General features: G+C 39.3%; 2 long non-coding RNA genes across 3 annotated transcripts; both read right to left on the reverse strand.

Moving 5' to 3' along the window:
* Positions 1-11,537: 11,537 nt before the first annotated feature.
* On the reverse strand, positions 11,538-12,838 carry LOC127115809 (uncharacterized). 2 transcript variants are annotated; one of them, XR_007800884.1, is made up of 5 exons: positions 12,795-12,832; positions 12,568-12,621; positions 12,195-12,491; positions 11,780-12,108; positions 11,538-11,596 (listed from the first exon to the last, which is right to left on the reverse strand). It is a non-coding gene; the product is annotated as an uncharacterized LOC127115809 (long non-coding RNA). The 2 variants fall into 2 exon arrangements; XR_007800883.1 differs by having other exon boundaries at positions 12,195-12,621; positions 12,795-12,838.
* Positions 12,839-12,882: 44 nt separating this feature from the next.
* LOC127115810 (uncharacterized) lies at positions 12,883-14,015 on the reverse strand. The gene is made up of 3 exons (XR_007800885.1): positions 13,949-14,015; positions 13,734-13,834; positions 12,883-13,634 (listed from the first exon to the last, which is right to left on the reverse strand). It is a non-coding gene; the product is annotated as an uncharacterized LOC127115810 (long non-coding RNA).
* Positions 14,016-26,465: the final 12,450 nt, after the last annotated feature.

A 26,465-nucleotide genomic window follows, 5' to 3' on the forward strand; every position in this document is an offset into this window, starting at 1 on the left:
AGAGTACAGTTAGATATTCTAACCTACAATGCAGTCACCCATACACACCATGTCATGACATCAGTCAAGACATTAGAATCCAGCTAGTGTTTTACCATATAATGCAGCCAATTAAACACCTACAAACTCCCCCTTTGGCAAATTTTTGGCTAAAACACTTTGATCCCCATAACAGAGTTCATAGCAGCGGAATCACACACCTAGCAGGAAATAATAGCTAATACACTCAGAGTGGCAGCACACTCACACACATGGAAGTTAAATAAAAACTTCACAAAGCAGCACACATACAGAAGTTACATCTAAACTTCAACACACAGCAGCTGCAGGGGAGGGAATCTGTCACGAGAGTCTGTTGTAGAGACCCACTCTGTTTGTCAGGGGTTATTACTCCCCCTTTTTGTCAAAAATGTTGCCAAAGCCAACAACATAACCAGAGAATAATGACAGAGTTACAGACTTGGTTTTACTTCACAGTTTCAACCAAGTTAGCATCCACTTGATCTTGCTTCACAGCTTTGATCAAGTAATCACCCACTTTTGCTTCACAGTAGGTACACCCATATCAGATTCCATGACTTTGAGTCTGACATCTTGATCCACTCCTGCATGAACACTTTCTTGAACTCCAGCAGGCACTTCTTCTCCCCCTGTCATGAACAACCCACTCTCCTCTTAAAACTGGGAGATCACACATGATCATATCCAACATCCCAAGATTGGACCTTCACATACTTCCTGATTCAAAGAGAATCCAAACCACTTGATGAATGGAAAACATAAGACGCATCTTCATGTCTTCAAGAGCACACCCTCTGTTCAACCCTCTTAGCTGAACACATTCACACTCTGTGTCAATCTCTCTTCTAACCAGAACAGAAGACCACTTCACAAGATGTTCTAACATCAGCTGGGACATCCTTTACATCTGATAGTCTTCAGATATCACTGAGTCACCGGGTTGATCAAGAAAAACCCAGTCATACATTGGGACATATACATTTTCATCCCATTACAAGAGATAGTTTTCCATAGATAGCTCAGAACTCCTACCACAAGCTCCAAGGGATGAATAGAAAACACCTCCTTTTGTCTTCAACTTAATACTTTTCTGCTCAAAAGTAATTTGTTTCAGACTTTCCTCAAGAATAATCAGCTGCCATATGTTGATTATCTTGATTCTTCGAACTCACTTCTGAGGTAGACCAATTGCCACTGGTTGATTACCTCCTTCATGAATCCTCATATGAAAAGGTCAAATGCTGCTTTTTGACCTCCCCAAGTTTATCAGACTTCTCCCAAAGATATTCTGACCTTCCAAGTGAGACTTGAACTTCAAGCTTTTTGAAGTATCCAATCTACAACCCTGTAGACCTTTCTATCTCAAGTTGATGTGCCACTTCACCAACTAAGAATCTGATGTTGAACCAAATGTCACAACATTGTGTTTTGACATCTAGCTGTTGAATTCAGCTCCTTCTTCTGCCACTTGAAAGAACATCCTCCCTTCACAGAACAAGAGTTCAATGTTCTCATAGACTTGATTGTGGAACCAAGTTTGAATAAAAAACCTCCATCCTGCAGGTTTGCAGTTAAGTCATCCAAGCTCACACCTTGATGAATCCCTGTTTCTTCTCCAAAGACATCAGACATTTTGATGTATGAGTCTTCAGAAGGAACAGTTAGAAACTATCCCTTCAGCTATGCCAAGGATTCCTCTTCCTAAAGCAAGGCTATTTCCATGATGTCAAGACTGCTGCCACTTGTTCTTGACTTCACAGTGTGCATAAGCTAATGCACTTCCTTACCTAGATCAGAAATAAACTGATCCAAGTAACCACCATCAAGACTATGATGTCTTCTTCTTCTTGTACATACCAAGGCTGAACATGTTTCTTGCCAGGAAACCTTTTCAGAGATCATATGCTTTTGCTGCCACCAAAGAGATAGATCATAAGCCAATGTATTATCCTTCCTGTGATTCTGCACAGGGTCTTGAAGAAGTGATGTTCCAACATCTTTAAGAACATCAGTTATCTTGAGCTCCAAGGATAATCAATTAAACACTTGTACTTGGCACAAGTAGACATTGATCTTAAATCCTTTCCCAATTATCCCTTCAGATACTTCCACCATAAGAATACTTTGAAAATACTCTTCTTGTGTCAACATCTTCTACTTGCAAGCACCTAGACAATTTTGAAAGTCTTCCCAGATTAAATTCACCCTTAGGAATGAGAGAGATGAATTCTTCCTTGCAAATGTGTCACACAACCACCAGAACCCATGTGACACAGGTCAACAGCCAACCAGACCCTAGGCTGACCAGACTTGAGGAGGTTAACCAAAACTCCCCCTCAACTTAACAATCATGGAAACTCCACACCAATATCCATGTATTGTACAGACATGTCTCAACATGACATACTTCATCCCTACCAGTGGTAACTAACTCCCCCAATCAGACTCCAGCTGACCGTAAGTACTAGTGAGACACACAACACCAGTCAATAGTAGATATGCATTGCCAGAGCATACTACCTCAACCAACCTCTGAATCTTCATATTCTCACTCCTTGTAAGAACTGCCACTTCTGAACGTGGTGTTTGAATAACAAGATTCATGGTTCCAATCCTCTTAAATGATATAGCAATCAGGTTACCCCAATATTGACTTCTAACATTCAGGGGACTTGTCTTCCAAAACAACATAGTACTTCAGGGAACAACTATTCCACCCTGATCAATCTACAGGAGTAAGACACTCAGCAGGAAATTGCACAATGTCACATCTCAACCAGCTCCACTTCTAGAGATCAGACTTCTACAAGTGACCTTCTTGAGCATACACACAGTTGACCCTACCCTTGTCAACTTAGCCCACACAGATGTCTCCTCTTCCAGGTCAGGAGTAGGTTCCAAACAAGAGTATCTCTTTGTTTGACACCTAAAAACATCTGTTCTTCAACCAGCAGCTGCATACTTGTTGAACAACATGTTCTAACATCACATAGAACATTGGTTCCACCTCCTTGGAACAAACCCTCCTTGAAAGACTTCAAGGTCTTCATATACACTACCCAAGAGTGTAACAGAATTAGTGATCAGGTGATTCTTACCATCCTGACGTGAGAACATCATGATGAGTGGACTTGAGGGGACTCAAGTAGCTTTGACATCTTCAGAGGTTATGATGAAATCTTGAATACAGCAGCCTTTCATCCACATGAGGGGAAACAACAGCAGAGTTTGAGTTTTGCCAGGTATTATGCAGCGGAAATCATAATACAACTCAACCTATGAACACATACTTCACCAAATCATCCTCCAAGACCATACCAAGTTTGAATGTGATTCAATACTGGCACAACTGTCCCACACACAGGCCAATTGCCACCCTCCAGAGACAGGTACACACCATTCCTGCCATGAATAGTCCATCCACCTACTTCAAGGGACCATTCAGGGTAATCACAGAACCTTCCACAAGTTCCAGCATCAGTACTGACATAACTCCTTGCAAGATACCAGAAAGTATCACCCATGGATCTCATCCAGAAACAGAACAGGATGCCTGCTCTGATACCAATTGAAATTCTGGTGTAGTCAGAGTTTAGATGTTTTACTCCAAGTAATGACATCTGATCGAACATTGTAACTAATACAGCAAGACAGTTATATAAATTACCACCTAGTACTGATATGCACACATTCACAGATGTCACGACATCTGCTACTATATCACCATAGAATGGAAGAACACCCAGTTCTGTCCATCTGGTACAAAGGCACAGCAGAGATCAAACATAGCACTTACTTCTGTTGAGCCTGCACAGTTATCAGCATGATGTCTCAACATTGATTTGAACATCATCTGTTACAGCATTACAGGTTTACCTTATTTTATAACAGACAAAATTATAACATGCAAAAGGTAAAAACACAAGTAATTGTTAACCCAGTTCGGTGCAACATCACCTACGTCTGGGGGCATACCAAGCCAGGAAGAAGATCCACTATCAGCAGTATTAATTCAGAGTTAAACTCACCCGTTTACAACTCTTCACTTAATCCCTACCCAATGCAATCTATACCTAGGAACTCCTAGATAGAAACCTCCAGTTTCCATTCCTATCACTACAATCACAATGTAATGCTAACCAACTTGAACTTGCTTCACAGCTTCGTTCAAGCACATAATCACTCTTGCCTACAGGCTTGAGTTACAAAAACTCTCAACTTTTACCACTGAGAAACACATGGTAACCATCCCACAGGTTGGGAGGTTTACCTTACACACACCCCTAAAAACTCATTCTAAGAGGCTTACAAAGACTAGATTACAATCAGCTATTTATAACCTAATCACCCAAGTGGATTTGGGCCTTCAGAAATCGCAGCAAACTTCTCCTTTGCTGTTACAACATCAGCAGAAACTTTCTGCTACAAACAAGGTCTTCAATCTTTTAGTTCCTAAAATATCTCCATATTTAGTTCCTAAAATATCTCCATATTTAGTTCCTAAAATATCTCCATATTTAGTTCCTAAAATATCTCAAGACCTCCACAAATAATGCCACATAGGATTCTAACTAATTTCCACATATTAGTGTGCTAACAAATAGGCTATTTGTTAGGTTCCTTAATTGTAGCTTGGTTGTTGGTTTCCTTGATTTTAGCCTGAGAAAAATGCTGAAACAGAAAAACTAAACAACCTACAATCTAGCATATGCTGTCAGGAATGAATGTTACAACATTCAGCTTGACATCAAGGACCATATGCTAAGTCTGTTTTTCCTGAAAGCAGACTGTACAAGTTTGTTGAACTGTACAGGACCAAACTGTCCATTCTATAGTAACAACTTACATTAATACATGTCAACGCATCCAATTTGACATTTACACATTTAGCCTTAAGTCAGTTCTGTTATCCTCTTGGAGAACAAACTAAGAAACATACTGAAGTGTAGCAGAACCCCACTCTGTCTATTATTCAGTATATACTGTCCATGATGAATGTCATAACATCCAGTTTGACATTCATACAGTATCTCCATATTTAGTTCCTAAAATATCTCCATATTGAGTTCCTAAAATATCTCCATATTTAGTTCCTAAAATATCTCAAGACCTCCACAAATAATGCCACATAGGATTCTAACTAATTTCCACATATTAGTGTGCTAACAAATAGGCTATTTGTTAGGTTCCTTAATTGTAGCTTGGTTGTTGGTTTCCTTGATTTTAGCCTGAGAAAAATGCTGAAACAGAAAAACTAAACAACCTACAATCTAGCATATGCTGTCAGGAATGAATGTTACAACATTCAGCTTGACATCAAGGACCATATGCTAAGTCTGTTTTTCCTGAAAGCAGACTGTACAAGTTTGTTGAACTGTACAGGACCAAACTGTCCATTCTATAGTAACAGCTTACATTAATACATGTCAACGCATCCAATTTGACATTTACACATTTAGCCTTAAGTCAGTTCTGTTATCCTCTTGGAGAACAAACTAAGAAACATACTGAAGTGTAGCAGAACCCCACTCTGTCTATTATTCAGTATATACTGTCCATGATGAATGTCATAACATCCAGTTTGACATTCATACAGTAGGCCTTATGCCAGGTCTGGTTCTTCCTTGATAACCAGACTGCAAATGAATACTGAGCTCTAACAGAACACCAACTGTTCTATTCCTCAGTAGCTGCTGACAGGGATGAATGTCACAGTCTCCAGTTTGACATTCAATAAATCCTGTATTAGCTAATCCTGCAGTAACTACTCAAGTGTGTCATGACATCAGTCAAGACATTAGAGTACAGTTAGATATTCTAACCTACAATGCAGTCACCCATACACACCATGTCATGACATCAGTCAAGACATTAGAATCCAGCTAGTGTTTTACCATATAATGCAGCCAATTAAACACCTACAAACTCCCCCTTTGGCAAATTTTTGGCTAAAACACTTTGATCCCCATAACAGAGTTCATAGCAGCGGAATCACACACCTAGCAGGAAATAATAGCTAATACACTCAGAGTGGCAGCACACTCACACACATGGAAGTTAAATAAAAACTTCACAAAGCAGCACACATACAGAAGTTACATCTAAACTTCAACACACAGCAGCTGCAGGGGAGGGAATCTGTCACGAGAGTCTGTTGTAGAGACCCACTCTGTTTGTCAGGGGTTATTACTCCCCCTTTTTGTCAAAAATGTTGCCAAAGCCAACAACATAACCAGAGAATAATGACAGAGTTACAGACTTGGTTTTACTTCACAGTTTCAACCAAGTTAGCATCCACTTGATCTTGCTTCACAGCTTTGATCAAGTAATCACCCACTTTTGCTTCACAGTAGGTACACCCATATCAGATTCCATGACTTTGAGTCTGACATCTTGATCCACTCCTGCATGAACACTTTCTTGAACTCCAGCAGGCACTTCTTCTCCCCCTGTCATGAACAACCCACTCTCCTCTTAAAACTGGGAGATCACACATGATCATATCCAACATCCCAAGATTGGACCTTCACATACTTCCTGATTCAAAGAGAATCCAAACCACTTGATGAATGGAAAACATAAGACGCATCTTCATGTCTTCAAGAGCACACCCTCTGTTCAACCCTCTTAGCTGAACACATTCACACTCTGTGTCAATCTCTCTTCTAACCAGAACAGAAGACCACTTCACAAGATGTTCTAACATCAGCTGGGACATCCTTTACATCTGATAGTCTTCAGATATCACTGAGTCACCGGGTTGATCAAGAAAAACCCAGTCATACATTGGGACATATACATTTTCATCCCATTACAAGAGATAGTTTTCCATAGATAGCTCAGAACTCCTACCACAAGCTCCAAGGGATGAATAGAAAACACCTCCTTTTGTCTTCAACTTAATACTTTTCTGCTCAAAAGTAATTTGTTTCAGACTTTCCTCAAGAATAATCAGCTGCCATATGTTGATTATCTTGATTCTTCGAACTCACTTCTGAGGTAGACCAATTGCCACTGGTTGATTACCTCCTTCATGAATCCTCATATGAAAAGGTCAAATGCTGCTTTTTGACCTCCCCAAGTTTATCAGACTTCTCCCAAAGATATTCTGACCTTCCAAGTGAGACTTGAACTTCAAGCTTTTTGAAGTATCCAATCTACAACCCTGTAGACCTTTCTATCTCAAGTTGATGTGCCACTTCACCAACTAAGAATCTGATGTTGAACCAAATGTCACAACATTGTGTTTTGACATCTAGCTGTTGAATTCAGCTCCTTCTTCTGCCACTTGAAAGAACTTCCTCCCTTCACAGAACAAGAGTTCAATGTTCTCATAGACTTGATTGTGGAACCAAGTTTGAATAGAAAACCTCCATCCTGCAGGTTTGCAGTTAAGTCATCCAAGCTCACACCTTGATGAATCCCTGTTTCTTCTCCAAAGACATCAGACATTTTGATGTATGAGTCTTCAGAAGGAACAGTTAGAAACTATCCCTTCAGCTATGCCAAGGATTCCTCTTCCTAAAGCAAGGCTGTTTCCATGATGTCAAGACTGCTGCCACTTGTTCTTGACTTCACAGTGTGCATAAGCTAATGCACTTCCTTACCTAGATCAGAAATAAACTGATCCAAGTAACCACCATCAAGACTATGATGTCTTCTTCTTCTTGTACATACCAAGGCTGAACATGTTTCTTGCCAGGAAACCTTTTCAGAGATCATATGCTTTTGCTGCCACCAAAGAGATAGATCATAAGCCAATGTATTATCCTTCCTGTGATTCTGCACAGGGTCTTGAAGAAGTGATGTTCCAACATCTTTAAGAACATCAGTTATCTTGAGCTCCAAGGATAATCAATTAAACACTTGTACTTGGCACAAGTAGACATTGATCTTAAATCCTTTCCCAATTATCCCTTCAGATACTTCCACCATAAGAATACTTTGAAAATACTCTTCTTGTGTCAACATCTTCTACTTGCAAGCACCTAGACAATTTTGAAAGTCTTCCCAGATTAAATTCACCCTTAGGAATGAGAGAGATGAATTCTTCCTTGCAAATGTGTCACACAACCACCAGAACCCATGTGACACAGGTCAACAGCCAACCAGACCCTAGGCTGACCAGACTTGAGGAGGTTAACCAAAACTCCCCCTCAACTTAACAATCATGGAAACTCCACACCAATATCCATGTATTGTACAGACATGTCTCAACATGACATACTTCATCCCTACCAGTGGTAACTAACTCCCCCAATCAGACTCCAGCTGACCGTAAGTACTAGTGAGACACACAGCACCAGTCAACAGTAGATATGCATTGCCAGAGCATACTACCTCAACCAACCTCTGAATCTTCATATTCTCACTCCTTGTAAGAACTGCCACTTCTGAACGTGGTGTTTGAATAACAAGATTCATGGTTCCAATCCTCTTAAATGATATAGCAATCAGGTTACCCCAATATTGACTTCTAACATTCAGGGGACTTGTCTTCCAAAACAACATAGTACTTCAGGGAACAACTATTCCACCCTGATCAATCTACAGGAGTAAGACACTCAGCAGGAAATTGCACAATGTCACATCTGAACCAGCTCCACTTCTAGAGATCAGACTTCTACAAGTGACCTTCTTGAGCATACACACAGTTGACCCTACCCTTGTCAACTTAGCCCACACAGATGTCTCCTCTTCCAGGTCAGGAGTAGGTTCCAAACAAGAGTATCCCTTTGTTTGACACCTAAAAACATCTGTTCTTCAACCAGCAGCTGCATACTTGTTGAACAACATGTTCTAACATCACATAGAACATTGGTTCCACCTCCTTGGAACAAACCCTCCTTGAAAGACTTCAAGGTCTTCATATACACTACCCAAGAGTGTAACAGAATCAGTGATCAGGTGATTCTTACCATCCTGACGTGAGAACATCATGATGAGTGGATTTGAGGGGACTCAAGTAGCTTTGACATCTTCAGAGGTTATGATGAAATCTTGAATACAGCAGCCTTTCATCCACATGAGGGGAAACAACAGCAGAGTTTGAGTTTTGCCAGGTATTATGCAGCGGAAATCATAATACAACTCAACCTATGAACACATACTTCACCAAATCAGCCTCCAAGACCATACCAAGTTTGAATGTGATTCAATACTGGCACAGCTGTCCCACACACAGGCCAATTGCCACCCTCCAGAGACAGGTACACACCATTCCTGCCATGAATAGTCCATCCACCTACTTCAAGGGACCATTCAGGGTAATCACAGAACCTTCCACAGGTTCCAGCATCAGTACTGACATAACTCCTTGCAAGATACCAGAAAGTATCACCCATGGATCTCATCCAGAAACAGAACAGGATGCCTGCTCTGATACCAATTGAAATTCTGGTGTAGTCATAGTTTAGATGTTTTACTCCAAGTAATGACATCTGATCTAACATTGTAACTAATACAGCAAGACAGTTATACAAATTACCACCTAGTACTGATATGCACACATTCACAGATGTCACGACATCTGCTACTATATCACCATAGAATGGAAGAACACCCAGTTCTGTCCATCTGGTACAAAGGCACAGCAGAGATCAAACATAGCACTTACTTCTGTTGAGCCTGCACAGTTATCAGCATGATGTCTCAACATTGATTTGAACATCATCTGTTACAGCATTACAGGTTTACCTTATTTTATAACAGACAAAATTATAACATGCAAAAGGTAAAAACGCAAGTAATTGTTAACCCAGTTCGGTGCAACATCACCTACGTCTGGGGGCATACCAAGCCAGGAAGAAGATCCACTATCAGCAGTATTAATTCAGAGTTAAACTCACCCGTTTACAACTCTTCACTTAATCCCTACCCAATGCAATCTATACCTAGGAACTCCTAGATAGAAACCTCCAGTTTCCATTCCTATCACTACAATCACAATGTAATGCTAACCAACTTGAACTTGCTTCACAGCTTCGTTCAAGCACATAATCACTCTTGCCTACAGGCTTGAGTTACAAAAACTCTCAACTTTTACCACTGAGAAACACATGGTAACCATCCCACAGGTTGGGAGGTTTACCTTACACACACCCCTAAAAACTCATTCTAAGAGGCTTACAAAGACTAGATTACAATCAGCTATTTATAACCTAATCACCCTGTCATACCCCGATTTTGATCCTAAATTTTTTCCCCATCAATCGGTCACTTGCATTGAAGGATCTTTTATTCATGTTACAGTCATTTCATTCATGCATGGTTAAAATAATTTTCCACATGTCTTCTGTTCAACTACGCCTTTGATGGCCTTAGAGCAACGTCGAGAAGTGCAACATCTAAGACATGAGAAATTTTACCAACCAGTGGTCTCAAGGACGGTGAAGGAAGCACGCGAGCTTAATATGACTAAGAATGATGGATTTTGTTGGGCTGGAAGAAAATGGACAATTTGGATATACATCAATTTATGATTGATTTAAAAAGGAATAACACTTCATCGGTTTACTCAGCCGCATCGAATAGGCCTTGGGAAACCATATTTTGCGGGTCATCACATGTCAAAACTCTACATTCTAGCTGCTGCTTCTGTGGTGTGCGCATTTGATATTCCTCTTGAAATTCTTTTGCTCTTCATTTCAGCGTTGCCTCACGAATTTACGGATTATGGTGGCAAATTAAGGTCGACTGTGCAAACGATGGTTCTCTGGTTGTGGTTACAAGGATTGCTGTGCCGATTGTCGTATGGATGATTCGAAGCTCTGCAAGAGTCTTTATGACTTCCCACATAGCTTTATTAGTGATCATTGATATTTCTCTAAATTATGACAACGGCGACTTTAGTGCATGGGAGTTTGAAGTAAATATATGGGCAAGAGTGCTTTTCCTTGCAATAACGGAGGAGCATCCTCTGGAACCTATTTTAATGTTCATTCAAAAGATTGGCTCGAATATCTTCTTACAAAATGGATGCTAGACAGTTCATATCCCAGTTGAGGTAAGTGCCAAATTCTGAGCATAAGATAGAAAATGATGTTCCCATTGTTCATACATATTACACGTACAAGATACAAGAATCAAATTCAGAAAAATGAGTTGCTGAAAAGTTGATACAAAAGACTTAGGAAACTGCTCTAAAACACTAATACTACTTCAGAGGATATTTAAGATCCATGGGAAGGCCTGCATACTAACGAGCCTGTGACAGTTCAGCCGGTTTCACTGAACCTCATGCCAAATAATCCTGGCTGCACCTAAAAAGAAGTTGAGCGTGCTCGTAGAAGCCACTTGGGATTGATTGTCCATGTCCCTGCACAGAATGAAGGGATAAGCAGTTTTGTAAGCAAGATGAGTTCTGCGGATATAGCGGGTTATGAAGATGCTAGAAGGAAAAATGATGAAAGCCGAGTTCTCTTTCGGGAGAGTAAACTCACACGCATGTTGCAGGACTCTTCGAGAGGAACTAGCAAAGTCTTGTCAGTTTCGTGCTTGAACCCATCATTTTTTAAGACGGTGTGTACATGTTTAGCCTAGTCTCATCGGACGCCCTTTGATTCCACGATGGAAACTGCAAGTTCAACGAGAAAAACTTAGATTCCACAAAGCGCAAGTGCAAGTAACAAAGTGGAAAACCATATTTTTTAGTGTTTCTATTAAATATGTTTTGGAACGCAACAGCCACCACCAGTCATTCAAATCATGTCATGCAAGTAAAAAAGAAAGAGAGAACACATGGAGATGAAAAGCATACAAAATTGATCACAATAAGTAGAAGACTCAGAATGCTTCCTGGACATATGAACTATCCTTCAAAAGTTTTATGGGATGGAGCAAGAGGTTATATTGCATGTCGCTGTCAAACACATTATGGAACTTTTGATGGTGATGTATTATACAGTTGGGATGCAAAAACAGCAGCAACAGTTCAGGAAACCTGCAAGAAAAACCAAAACAGCAACACAATGTCCAACACAATAACATCAGGCATAGCAAGTAATGGACTTACATAGTCCTACAAAGAAGCTTCAAGGAAGGACCAGTTCATCCTTCAATAAAGCCAAGTCTTGCACGATGCCTAACCTGCAGAGATACCTTGGTCAAACCTAACTCAATCAAGGAAATCAGATGACTCGTTTAAGCCAGTTTTATGGTCACGCTAACAGTACCTTATTAAGTGCTGCTCAAACAACACCAAATACCCAGTTGATTCCCAACATCGCAACCGGTATATTCTTCCTGTCATGCCGTTCTGGAGCAATATGCCAAGAAAGACAGCATTCATAATTCCAACAGAATGTCCCAGAGGATGAAACACGCTAGCTATACTCATCGAGCAAGGTGGTACCATGGTCTTGTATAGGCATGCTGGTTCAAGTTGATTTAGGAAAATTCCAGTTTCCAACTCGCTTGACTAAGGAAGACCTTTCTGCTGCTCAAATCCGAACCTCCAAAAAGAACTGATCCTACACAATGGAACCAATCTTCTTTCATTTTTGGAAAACAACATTTTCAAATCAACAACTCCAACGGATGGATAACCTCCTGTCATTAGACCAGTTAAACACCATTACCAAGCCTTGTCTGAGCCAAGACCTGCAGTAGAGACATGTTGTAAATGCACATATTACTAGATGATACCATATCCAAACAATGAAGTAGAATGGAATGATGCTGTACCGATTTTATGAAGGAGGGAATTAATGGTGTAACAAACAAGTGAAAATCCAATTCTTACCACCATCTAACTGCACAAAATGGAAACATACCTAGCAAATCAGCATGCAGCCGTCACTGTGATTCAAGCACGCAGTTGCAACTTCTCCAATCGCTTGTAGCAGCACACACCAATGAGTAGAGCATTAGTTTGACAGAGTTTCGCCTAAAAAGAAATTAGAATTGTGGCAATGACCAACAAAAAGCGAAAGAGGCACAGCAAAAATGATGCATCAAACAAGAACCAGAAAGCACCAACTAACAAGGAACCGGATTTAACACTTTCTGCATCAGACTTGTTACCGCATCCATTCATCTCACGCAGTTCAGTCAGAGACTCTTGCAATCGGATGACAAGGCTTTCGAACTAAACAAGCTCCAAATATCTCTTTATGAAGAATTCTTTGGCAAATCAATTGCAGCCATTCCTCCTGTACCTGTTGAAGTTTGTAAAGTTAATACAGATGTCTCAAATGCATTTTTTTTTACTGATATTCAAAATCAAAACAATTCAACTGATAATGGATTCACTATACATGGAACTGATACTCAAAAAACGTTGATTGACAATGTTACCAGAAGAAGCAAGGACAGTCCAAGCAATTTGCTTGACAATGTTACAAGAGATGTTACAAGAGGCAGGGACAAAAAATGTTTCAGTGCAGTCAAATAAATCCAAGAGAAGGAAAGAGGTCAAAGTAACCGACTCGCCGGCGTTGAACCGGAGGCCAAACCTTCTGATAAAGCTCTTGAATATTCAAAAATGCTAGGAAAATCATCAAGAAAGAGAGGTAAATCATGTGATAACCAAACTGTTCACAAAAAACAACAATTGGAGAAAGCTGAAGCCGAAAATATTAGTGATGATAAATCAAGCCAATGCTCCGAATTCACTGCAGTAAACAAAATAATGACTGAGTCGTTTAAGTTAAGAGGATTACCCAAATTGGAGTTAAGACAAAAGCAATTAGAAAAAGCCAAGTTCAGATTACCTTTCCGAGTCCAATGATCAAAGAAGGCACTCCAATTCTGAGCATCCAAAAGCATTTCTGAAAACTTCCTCCATTGGACCATTGAGCATCAAACCGAAACCCTAAATCAACAGAGCATAAATAGGGAGAACGAAATCAGTAGAGCACACGAAATAGAGAGAGGGAGGCGACCATAAACACGAAACCCTAATTCAAAAAAAAGAGGAAAAAGAAACCTAATCGAGAAACGGCGAAAGAACTGAGGTTGAAGAGGTAAAGCAGGAAGATTTTAACCTCGCCGTCTCCGTCGTCACCGCCGGAGGTGAGCTTCTTACTTGACTTCTCTTTTGATGCCATGGAATTTTTGCATGTTCATAGTGAGAGAGGGCGATTGAGAGAGGTGAGCAAAGTTTGAAAGCGATTGAGGGAGAGGAGTAAGAGTGACGAGAGATTGAGTGGGCACGGGAGAGATTGAGGACGAGGAATAGGTTCTGTTACAGCACCTTTCACCCTTTTTTTTTAATCATTTATCCCTTTTTATTTATTAACAAAACAAACGTTTAATTTTTGTTTTACGTTTAAGCTTCCTATGTTTTATTTAATAGTGAGTATTAATGCTTTGTCTTTTTTATTCCCTAGAAATTTATTAGTTGTTAGTCCATGAACCCAACAGCCAGGCGACTGGGTTATTTGTCTTGGGACTTTTTTCTTTTTTTCTACTTTTAATTGGTAGTCTAACAGACTACTTTATTTTAGTTTCTTTTTTAGTTTTTATTCCAATCTGTTCTGGTTTATGTATTTCGGTTGTTGTTGTAATAATAAATAATTATGAGTGGCCTAGTGGAGAGAGATTACTTTCATTGCCTTTAGGGGGGTGGGTTCAATACTTGGAGATAGCAAATCTTCATGCTTATATTTGTTATACTTACTATTTTATTTAAATTTTGTATATAACTTCTACTATTTATTTTATTTGAAGTTTCTATCAATCTAATTTAATTAATATTTAGTTGTTTGTATCTTTAAATGTTTACCTTTTAGATTTAATTAATGGTTGAATTTCCGATATTATTTTATTCGATTAGTCGACTTTTGTGTGTTAACTAGTTTAGTTATGTTATTAATACCCATATCCATACTTTTACACGTGTAAATAATCGTACTCAAATTTCATTTGATTTCAAAATCAATTTCAACTTTCCTCAATTTCAAAATACATTCCAAAAATAAACGTGAATCATTTCAAGATCATTTCACAAATCAAACTAATATTCAAACCATTTCTCTTAATAAAAGTCGGAAGAAAAAGATTACCTGGATGGAATGTCCAGTCGTAATCCCGAATATTAGGCTCAAGCTGTAAGAGCTTGCAAGCCGTTAATATTCGTCTTCTCTTTAACACTCTAATATTCAAAAATCATTTTCTAAATAAGGTTGGAAGAAAAAGATTACCTGGAGGGAATATCCAGTCGTAATCCCGAATATTAGGCTCAAGCTGTAAGAGCTTGCAAGCCATAAATATTCGTCTTCTCTTTAACACTCTAATATTCAAAAATCATTTTATTAAAACGTGAAGAAAAAGGTTACCTGGATGGAATGTCCAGTCGTAATCCCGAATATTAGGCTCAAGCTGTAAGAGCTTGTAAGTCATAAATATTCGTCTTCTCGCCAAAATATCCGTAAATACCTCAAATCACCTTCTAAATAAAGCGTGAAGAAAAAGGTTGCCTGGATGGAATGTCCAGTCGTAATCCCGAATATTAGGCTCAAGCTGTAAGAGCTTGCAAGCCATAAATATTCGTCTTCTCTCCAAAAACACCTGCAAATATCTCAAATCATCTTCTTAATAAAATTGGAAGAAAAAGATTACCTGGAGGGAATATCCAGTCGTAATCCCGAATATTAGGCTCAAGCTGTAAGAGCTTGCAAGCCATAAATATTCGTCTTCCCTCCAAAACATTCATAAATATCCGAATCATTTTCTTAGCAATATTGGAAAGAAACAGACTGCCTGGGTGGAATGTCCAGACGTAGTCCCGAGTATTAGACCCAAGCTGTAAGAGCTTGTAGGCCACAAGTACTCGTCTTTCAAAATTCAAAACACCTAATTCTTACTAAATACTTTCACAAATAAGATGGAAATGGAACATGGTGTATACCATGCACTCCTGAGGCTAGGATTCGAGATGTATATCTCGCTCATCCAAGTTCTCGCCATCACTCAAAATACATCCAACCGATCAAACTCTTTTCTCGCTGTCGTGCGACTAATCAAAAACCCTTTTCATAAATGAAAGATATATTGTCTTAAGTGATACAAAACAATGTTTCGGCCACGATTGTTGAGTAGAGATAAATGACGCTTTTCCGAATGTAGATTTGTAAATCCGTTCGATGTGTGGTATGCGTCCACTCCTCATCTGTTTTGGGTAAAACGATGTTTTTCGTCGATTAATACAATATAGCTTTCGCTAAAATCGACCAAAAAACAAACATTTTTCTACCCAGAACTACGTAAGCCTTGATTTCTCTATCTGAGATACGTAGGAGCAGGATTTATAAATCTTGTCAGGCCCACTAATAAAAAACTTAGGTTTAGTCCTTCGTTAAAAAATCCAAAAAACATTTCCCCTCTCTTATATTCTTTCTTTCCCACCTAATAACTTGAAAAGCCTAACATTTCAAACTAACATTAACGCACACAACCGACCTAATGGTTCCCGTTGAGTACAACGGACGTGAGGGGTGCTAATACCTTCCCCTTACGTAATCGACTCCCGAACCCGGATATTGGTTGCGATGACCATATCTTATCCTTTCTTTTGTCTTGGGTTTTATCGATATTTCCCCTTTCCTTTTTAGGAATAAATAAAGTTCGGTGGCGACTCTGTTCAGTCCATCATTGCGAGCGTGCGATCGCGCTTCGCTTTGAAGTCGTATCCCCATTTTTTTCCGAGGTGCGACACACCCAAGTGGATTTGGGCCTTCAGAAATCGCAGCAAACTTCTCCTTTGCTGTTACAACATCAGCAGAAACTTTCTGCTACAAACAAGGTCTTCAATCTTTTAGTTCCTAAAATATCTCCATATTTAGTTCCTAAAATATCTCCATATTTAGTTCCTAAAATATCTCCATATTTAGTTCCTAAAATATCTCAAGACCTCCACAAATAATGCCACATAGGATTCTAACTAATTTCCACATATTAGTGTGCTAACAAATAGGCTATTTGTTAGGTTCCTTAATTGTAGCTTGGTTGTTGGTTTCCTTGATTTTAGCCTGAGAAAAATGCTGAAACAGAAAAACTAAACAACCTACAATCTAGCATATGCTGTCAGGAATGAATGTTACAACATTCAGCTTGACATCAAGGACCATATGCTAAGTCTGTTTTTCCTGAAAGCAGACTGTACAAGTTTGCTGAACTGTACAGGACCAAACTGTCCATTCTATAGTAACAGCTTACATTAATACATGTCAACGCATCCAATTTGACATTTACACATTTAGCCTTAAGTCAGTTCTGTTATCCTCTTGGAGGACAAACTAAGAAACATACTGAAGTGTAGCAGAACCCCACTCTGTCTATTATTCAGTATATACTGTCCATGATGAATGTCATAACATCCAGTTTGACATTCATACAGTAGGCCTTATGCCAGGTCTGGTTCTTCCTTGATAACCAGACTGCAAATGAATACTGAGCTCTAACAGAACACCAACTGTTCTATTCCTCAGTAGCTGCTGACAGGGATGAATGTCACAGTCTCCAGTTTGACATTCAATAAATCCTGTATTAGCTAATCCTGCAGTAACTACTCAAGTGTGTCATGACATCAGTCAAGACATTAGAGTACAGTTAGATATTCTAACCTACAATGCAGTCACCCATACACACCATGTCATGACATCAGTCAAGACATTAGAATCCAGCTAGTGTTTTACCATATAATGCAGCCAATTAAACACCTACACATCTGAACATCCAAATCCCTTGTGCTTCAAGCCATTTGTTGGTCATGCCATTGGAGCATGAACACTATGTTAAAACCTTAATCTTATGTGAAATTCTGGTATCAGATATAAGATGTTGAAGGTAATTTCACGACACTGATATCTGGTTATAAATAATGGATAAACAGAAACAGAATGGTAAATCAAATAACACAAGCAATTGTTAACCCAGTTCGGTGCAACTCACCTACGTCTGGGGGCTACCAAGCCAGGAAGGAAATTCACTATAATAGAATTAGTTCAAAGACTATCCGTACACTTCACCAAGTTACAGTCTTTCTCACTTAATCTCTACCCGTGCAATTTCTACCTAAGCACTCTTAGACATGAGAACCCACTCACTTCCCTTACAATCACACACCCGTGATTTTAAACAACAATCCCTTGTGAAAAGAAAATACTTTTCAATTATAAACTCTTGATTTTACTTCACAGTTTTAATCAAGAAGACACACTTTTGATCTTGCTTCAAAGCTTTGATCAAGAAGATAAATCAGTCCAATTCAATCATCAATGGATGACTTGAATGACCTACAGACACAAACCCTAGCTCTCTCTCTAAATTTCGCTCAGTCTTGGTTGTATGTTCAAACAGGTTTTCTGAGTCCCTTTTTATAGAAACATTGGACATCTTGAAAACCCTAAATCTATTTTCCAATCAAATCTTTTTATAACAGCTGTAAAGATCTCCCTGGAAAATAAGTAAATCTGGTTGAAATCCCTGATAGAATGCGCCAGCTAGCCATATCTTCAATCAACCAATGATTGTCATTAATTGTGAAATCACAAAACACCAGACATTCATACTGAATGTTCTGTGTACAGGATGTCATGACATCGGGTCTGACATCTGGAAAAATCTTGCATAATCCAATTTCCTTTTATAGCAGGTACATCCATATCAGATACCATGACATTGTGTATGTCATCTGAAACAATCCTGCATGAACATGTCTTCCAGTTAAGCTCCAGCAGGTACAACCAATATCAGAAGCCTTGTCATTGTATATGGCATTCTGAAACAATCCTGCTTGCACATGTTCTTTAACTCCAGCAGGTACATAGGACATCACATGTTAAGACATCACACATGACATCTTGTGAACACTCTTTGTTTTACCAAAATTGCTGCCAACACTTAGAATCAACATTATGATCTCATTTCATGGCCTTGTTAACATACATTATCAATCAAATCATTTTCTTGTCAAAAGTCAAACATTCAAGTCATAAACAAAACAATTTGGAAACCAACTTCAAACGATTTGTTAATCCATTTCAATCCATTTCATGTCATTTTAAACCATTACATGTGATTCTACATAAGAAAATACAAAATTTGACATTTTTGACCAAATGTTGACTTTGGTCAACAATTGACTTTTTGGTCAACTTTGACCAAAGTCAACCCAAAATCCAAAAACCCTAAATTTCATCCTAACCAATAATTAATTATCTATTTACAAAGAAAATACAAAGAAAGTTCATTTTTGACCATTTGTTGACTTTGGTCAACAGTTGACTTTTTGGTTAACTTTGACCAAAGTCAACCATCACTTGCCCTTGATCATCCAAACCTTGTCGAGCCTTTTGATGTGATGAGCTTCCATTTTCCATGCTTGGTGAGGTCTTTCTATTGGTTGCTTCCATTGCAAGTAATGCATTTTTGTACACCATGTCACTTTGGCATTTTGGAGCCATTAGTCCTTGGCTTTGGTTGGTCCCTAACAGATTTCCAAAGAGTTCCCTAACAACACGAGTTTGTCTCTTGCCCATCACTCTTGGCTTGAACCTAAAACAATACAACATAACCATGAAGATACATGATCTAGCCAATGGGAGCACACTATGTTAGCCCTACTGCTGCATCAGCCCATGTTACAACCTGTTGTACACAATTTGCCTTGCCTAAGCCATAAGCACATAACCAACTTAACCTACACTTGACCTTGAGTTTGTGATGGTGGTAATGGCTCATGGAAGCAGCATCATGGAAACCTCCCTATAGAAATGATCTAGCATAACCATCGAGAAACTTCATATCCAAACCAAATCCAAAAATCCAGGACTAACCCAAGGCCAAATGTAGACCTTAGCCACCCTGCTGCACCAAGCCAAAAGGCAAACCTCCACCATGTTGCACATTGGCCCTGATAGAAACCAATGCCCTGCAGCCCATACAACATTAGACCACAACCCTACAGTGAATATGCACCAACACAAAACATTTTTCTCAGCATCATTTCTGCAATGAATATTGTGGTTCAAGGCAATGACCAATTGCAGAATCCTCCTGCAACAGTTGGAAAACCATAACATTGCATCATCAGGTAATGACCTTGTAATCATAAGCCTAACAGTCCAATTCAGCTAACAATTGCAATAGCCAACCAATGCTAATTGACCAACCATAACCTATTAACATACCTTGGTACAAAAGCATAACAGGGAGTTAATATGGTAAAGGTCCAAACACTCTTGCATCAAGCCAAGGCAACACAAATTACCCAACCTGTAGCAGAACACAAGCATGAGCCAAGTGAAAACCTGTATCAAAACCAACAGCAGAGGCATACACAGTCAATTGGGACCACAGCATTAGCAAGCAACATACTTCATTCATCAAGCACCTACGTCTGGGGGCTACCAAGCCAGGAAGGAAAATCACTATAATAGAATTAGTTCAAAGACTATCCGTACACTTCACCAAGTTACAGTCTTTCTCACCGAATCTCTACCCGTGCAGTTTCTACCTAAGCACTCTTAGATATGAGAACCCACTCACTTCCCTTACAATCACACACCCGTGATTTTAAACAACAATCCCTTGTGAAAAGAAAATACTTTTCAATTACAAACTCTTGATTTTACTTCACAGTTTTAATCAAGAAGACACACTCTTGATCTTGCTTCAAAGCTTTGATCAAGAAGACAAATCAGTCCAATTCAATCATCAATGGATGACTTGAATGACCTACAGACACAAACCCTAGCTCTCTCTCTAAATTTCGCTCAGTCTTGGTTGTATGTTCAAACAGGTTTTCTGAGTCCCTTTTTATAGAAACATTGGACATCTTGAAAACCCTAAATCTATTTTCCAATCAAATCTTTTTATAACAGCTGTAAAGATCTCCCTGCAAAATAAGTAAATCTGGTTGAAATCCCTGATAGAATGCGCCAGCTAGCCATATCTTCAATCAACCAATGATTGTCATTAATTGTGCAATCACAAAACACCAGACATTCATACTGAATGTTCTGTGTACAGGATGTCATGACATCGGGTCTGACATCTGGAAAAATCCTGCATAATCCAATTTCCTTTTATAGCAGGTACAGCCATATCAGATACCATGACATTATGTATGTCATCTGAAACAATCCTGCATGAACATGTCTTCTAGTTAAGCTCCAGCAGGTACAACCAATATCAGAAGCCTTGTCATTGTATATGGCATTCTGAAGTAATCCTGCTTGCACATGTTCTTTAGCTCCAGCAGGTACATAGGACATCACATGTTAAGACATCACACATGACATCTTGTGAACACTCTTTGTTTTACCAAAATTGCTGCCAACACTTAGAATCAACAAACTCCCCCTTTGGCAAATTTTGGCTAAAACATATATCTGTCCTTTTTGTTCACAAGGCAAACTATCAGCAGTTAAACCACATAACAGTAATTTAATCAGCAGCAGAAGCAAAAACAATTACTAGCTATGGCTACTAGTAATACACACATGCACAAGGGTACTTCTCCTCCCTCTAAATTTGTGCAACAATCAACAGAATTACTAGTTATGGATGCAACTAGTAAGACACACAAATGCACAATGCACAAGGGTACTTCTTCTCCCCCTAAACCTGTGCATTCATCAAATAACAACTCCTGTAACTCCAACACCTGTACCAGCCAGAATGTCACACTGACATCTGCTATAAAATCAACACCTGTGCACCTCTTTCAATAATAGTTGTCCTTCTGATCAGCCGTATCCAACTTCCATATCAAGCACTTCTCCCCCTTTTTAGTCAAAAATTGACCAAAGGTGACCAATCAGACAAAATAAATGTCTGTTAGCATAGTAGAGAAAGTTAAAACTGATGTTATAACATTAAGCATGTTAGAACAGAATATTCAGGAAGTACACAACATCATTAAACATAGTTGTGATAGCTGGAATAATGAACAAATCTAAGGAACTCATTAAGAGCCCTAAATATTACATAACAGGCATCAAGAGGACTGCCACAAAATACAAAAACAAAAACCAAACAAGACAACAACCTTCCAGACAGCAGCCCAACTTCCACCACACCTCCCAGTCTTCAATACAGGCAGGAACCATTAATCAGAAGAAGTATCTCCTTCACCTTCATCTTCATCTTCAGCTACACCTTCAGAGTCTTCTGAGCTTTCAGAACAGAATTGGGATCTTGTATTTGAGTCTTTTCCAGCCTTTTCTCTGTCTTCCCTTTCCAGGCTACAGATGAGAACTTCTAAAGCTTCCTTTCTGGCCTTGGCCACCCTTATACCATTTTCCAATTCTTTGCAGGTCTCTTTTAGTTGGTCAATCAGACTTCCTTTGGATGCAGACTCCCTTCTGGCAGATGTCATGACATCATTGACATGACTTCCCTCAAACAACTTGTAATGGATGGACAAAGGGGATTTTCTCCTTCTTGGGATGTCACTTGTGCTCAGAATCCCTGGTTATTGGCTCAGGATAATGCCACAAATAAGGGAGGGAAAGGCAATGGGTAACTTCACAGCATTTGTAGAAGCATGTCTAATGGTTTATTCAAATATGAACTTGCCAAAATCATAGTTAACCCTTGTTCCAATTGCATGAATGATTCTTCCAAGATTAATGGAGATAGTAGAGGCATGATTAGTAGGAATCCAATTAGCTGAGCCAATCTTGTGCAAGATGGCATATTTAACACTGAGCTTTCCAGCTGATAAGTGATTTCTACTAGGCCATTCCTTAACTTGGCCAGCTGTGATAGCCCTACAGACCTCATTGTCTGTGGTTTCTAGGTCTACTCCTTCATCCATTCCTCTTCCTAGGAACTTGTTGATGACACTTGGGGAGAATTTTACACATTTGCCTCTTACAAATACCTTGCAAAACTCCATGTTGTTCTTATCATGAATATCCTCAGGGATATTAACAATAAACTCTTTAACCAACCCCTCGTAGCACTGAGGCAGAGCAGTCACAGTTTTCATAAGACCAACTGTCTTAATTAACTCCATGACTTCCTTTACTTCACTTGCTTCTTTTCCTAATTCTCTTTCTACTGCTACCCTTCTTTGAGTCACAAACTTCCATTTGGCAGCACCACCTTCCACGTGAAACGAGATATTGTCAAGATGAACAACAACCACTTTGTTTGGAGACTTCTTTACAAGCTTCCTTTTAACAGGGGAAATGTCTGAGACATCATATTCGACATCCTCATCAAATTCAGAACTCTCTCCTTCATCTTCCTGACCTCTACTTTACTCCAAGTCTTGGAGGGACCTATACCAGCAACCCTTTTCTCCTTCCTACCTGTCCTTATCTCAGCCATACTCTTCCTTTTTCTCAGTCTATTAGCTACACTTGTTTTCAAAATATTGATCAACATGTCATCTTCTTCCTTAGACCCTTCTTCCTCAATGTCCTGAGCAGTATCAGGGGACATACTAGGTAAGTTTTTTTCAAGAGAACATAGTCCCTCAGTAACTACTTCCTTTTCTGTTTTAGATGAGTCATCATCTTTCTCAGCTTGGGTTTCTACCTCAGTTGAGGGGTCCCTTCTGGATAGAGGGGTAAAAATATCCTTAACTCCATGCTCTTCATTCAGTATCCTAGTAACTAGGTTACTTATTATGTGATCAGTAGAGTGCATGTCCTCTTTATCAGGCGATTTTTCAGGAGTGTTTCCTTGCTTAGCTCTAGCCATGGAAGGTGAGCTTGGAACGTTACCGGGTATCATACGCAGAGGAGTTACTTCCATCAAATCTTCATCTGAGAATTCCATGGAGGAAGTTCTAGTATGAAAGGATTTTGAGCTAGATGTTGGCGGATGTTGAGACATGTTGCTGAACTTTTGAGAAAACTTTCTTTGCCCTAGCAGAGGTTCTTTGAGAAGTTTGATGAAGATGGAGATAATTGTGTTCAGGCAGAGTGTGCTATTTCCAATACTAGGAGATGGTTCATTAATGTGGCTTTTTCTTTTCATTGGGCAGACAATATTTTTGTTGCCTTTTCCACTCCTCATTAATTTCCATATTTTCTCAAGAACCCAATCACCTAATTTTCCCTTTTCATATTTCAGTTGAACAACATACCACTCCCTTGCAGTTCTGTTGGTTAGTTGCATCTCATGCTGTAGAACTATGAGTTTGTTTTCTACATATTTTCTACATGAGTGATGAAAGCAAGTGATGTACTTGGTCCAATTGTGCTGAATATGATCTTTGGACAAGGGTGTACCATCCAGGTTGTCATAATATAATGTCATAACATCGAGTATGACACTGTATGTAATTATCAGAATTTTCATCCAACTTGGTTGAGCATTGTTGCTTTCATCTGATATCTTCTTAATTTCCTTTGCACTTATAGTCCCTTGTGTCTCAACAAAGCTCTTACTACCTTCAGACTTCATACCACCAGTCATGTGTTCAAGTGTTTGGGCCATCATGACCTTTTCTTCCTTGAGGTTTGACATCCTTATCTGACACTTTTCCTTTCCCTTGAAGATTCTTCTTGCAACTGTACTTATCTTAGAGGGGTTATCCATTTGAGAGCTCCACATGTAGCAGTTGTTGTGGGTTCTGATTCCTTTCATAATTACTTCACTGTCTTTGTTCACAATCAGACATTCAGTTTTAGTGAAGATGATACTCAGACCTTGATCCCCTAGCTGACTGATGCTTATTAGATTTGAAGTCAAGCCCTTGACCAGTAGAATATTGTCAAGTTTAGGAGCTCCAGGACACTCAAGCTTGCCTATCCCCTTTATTTCACCTTTAGCTCCATCACCAAAGGTTACATAGCTTAAGTCATGAGGGTGAAGATCAGTTATCAAGTCTGAGTTCCCAGTCATGTGTCTAGAGCATCCACTATCAAAATACCACTCTTCTTTGTGAGCCATTAGACTTGTAACATTAGTCGTAGGAACCCATTGCTTCTTGTTGATAGGCCTGTGATGTTTGGGTCTGGGTTGATAGTGAGTCTGTTGATAACCATACAACTTATAACAGGAAGACCTAGAGTGTCCAGCTTTCCCACAGTATTGACATCTCCATCTTTGGTGTTTGCTCTTCTGATGATACTGATGAAAGGGGGTAGGGTAACCATACAGCTTATAGCAGAAGGGCCTTAAGTGTCCAAATTTCCCACAGTAATGACATCTCCATCTTTGGTGTTTGTCTTTCTGCTGTTCTTTCTTCTGATGGTGTGACATATGATGTGACATCTTGGAACTGCTCTTACTATTGCTGCATTTAGGTTTAGCTTAAGGTTTGCAGCCAGTGTAACTACTTTCAGCCTTAGTTTTATGGTACCCTAATCCAGATTTGACTCCTGTGATTTGTCCAGTTAGAAGAATCTTGTCTAAGGATGGTTTCCACATGTTCTGCTTTTTCTTTCTCCAGTTGGACTATCTTCTGGCTCTCAACTTGTTGATCTTCATCTAGCTTGACCTTTAGAGCCACAACTTCTGTTTTCAATTTGGAGATGGTTTCCAAGAATTCTACCTTCTCATTCTCAAGTTGAGTTATGTCTTTCTCCTGATTTAAAGACTGCTTGTTCAACTCAACACTTTTATGACACAACTCTCTGTAGGTAGAGGCCAATTCCTCAAAGGTTACCTCACCATCACTTGACTCTTCATCAAATTCCCATCTTCCTGTCAAAGCAGTCACAAGATTTGCAGCCTCTTCAGTATCACTCACATCAGACCATGTGGCAGCAAGACTCATCTTCTGTTTCTTAAGGTAGGTTCCACATTCAGTCCTGATGTGTCCATACCCATTACATTCATAGCACTGAACCTCTTTTCCTTCTTTGGGTTTCTCGTCTGCTCTTGCTTTTCTTCCAGCATTGTTGGATTTACTGATGTCAGACGAGATGTTCTTGACATTTGCCTTGGATCTGACATCCATTTTCTTTAACAGTCTGTTAAACTGTCTCCAGCATTGCAACTTCATTGGCCCACTCTTTATCCAAATCTTGATTGTTTTCCTCTTCTGTGTTGGATACAAAGGCAATGCTCTTGGTTTTCTTTTCAGTTCCCTCAATCAATCCCATCTCAAAGGTTTGGAGGGAGCCAATTAACTCATCTACCCTCATGTTGGAGATGTCTTGAGACTCTTCTATGGCAGTCAGCTTCATTGCAAATCTCTTAGGGAGTGACCTAAGTATTTTTCTCACCAACTTTTCATTTGTCATCTTCTCTCCCAGGGCTCCTGAAGCATTAGCTATCTCAAGGATACTCATGTGAAATTCATGAATGTTTTCATCTTCTTTCATCCTTAAGTTTTCAAACTTGGAGGTGAGCAGCTGAAGTCTAGACATCTTTACCCTAGAGGTGCCTTCATAAGTGACCTTGAGAATGTCCCAAGCATCTCTGGCCACTTCACAGTTATTTACCAGCCTGAAAATATTCTTGTCTACCCCATTGAATATTGCATTCAAGGATTTAGAGTTTCCAAGAGCAAGATCATCATCCTCCTTGGACCA

This window comes from Lathyrus oleraceus, chromosome 1 (assembly GCF_024323335.1).
Source record: "Lathyrus oleraceus cultivar Zhongwan6 chromosome 1, CAAS_Psat_ZW6_1.0, whole genome shotgun sequence".
Classification (NCBI taxonomy): domain Eukaryota; kingdom Viridiplantae; phylum Streptophyta; class Magnoliopsida; order Fabales; family Fabaceae; genus Lathyrus; species Lathyrus oleraceus.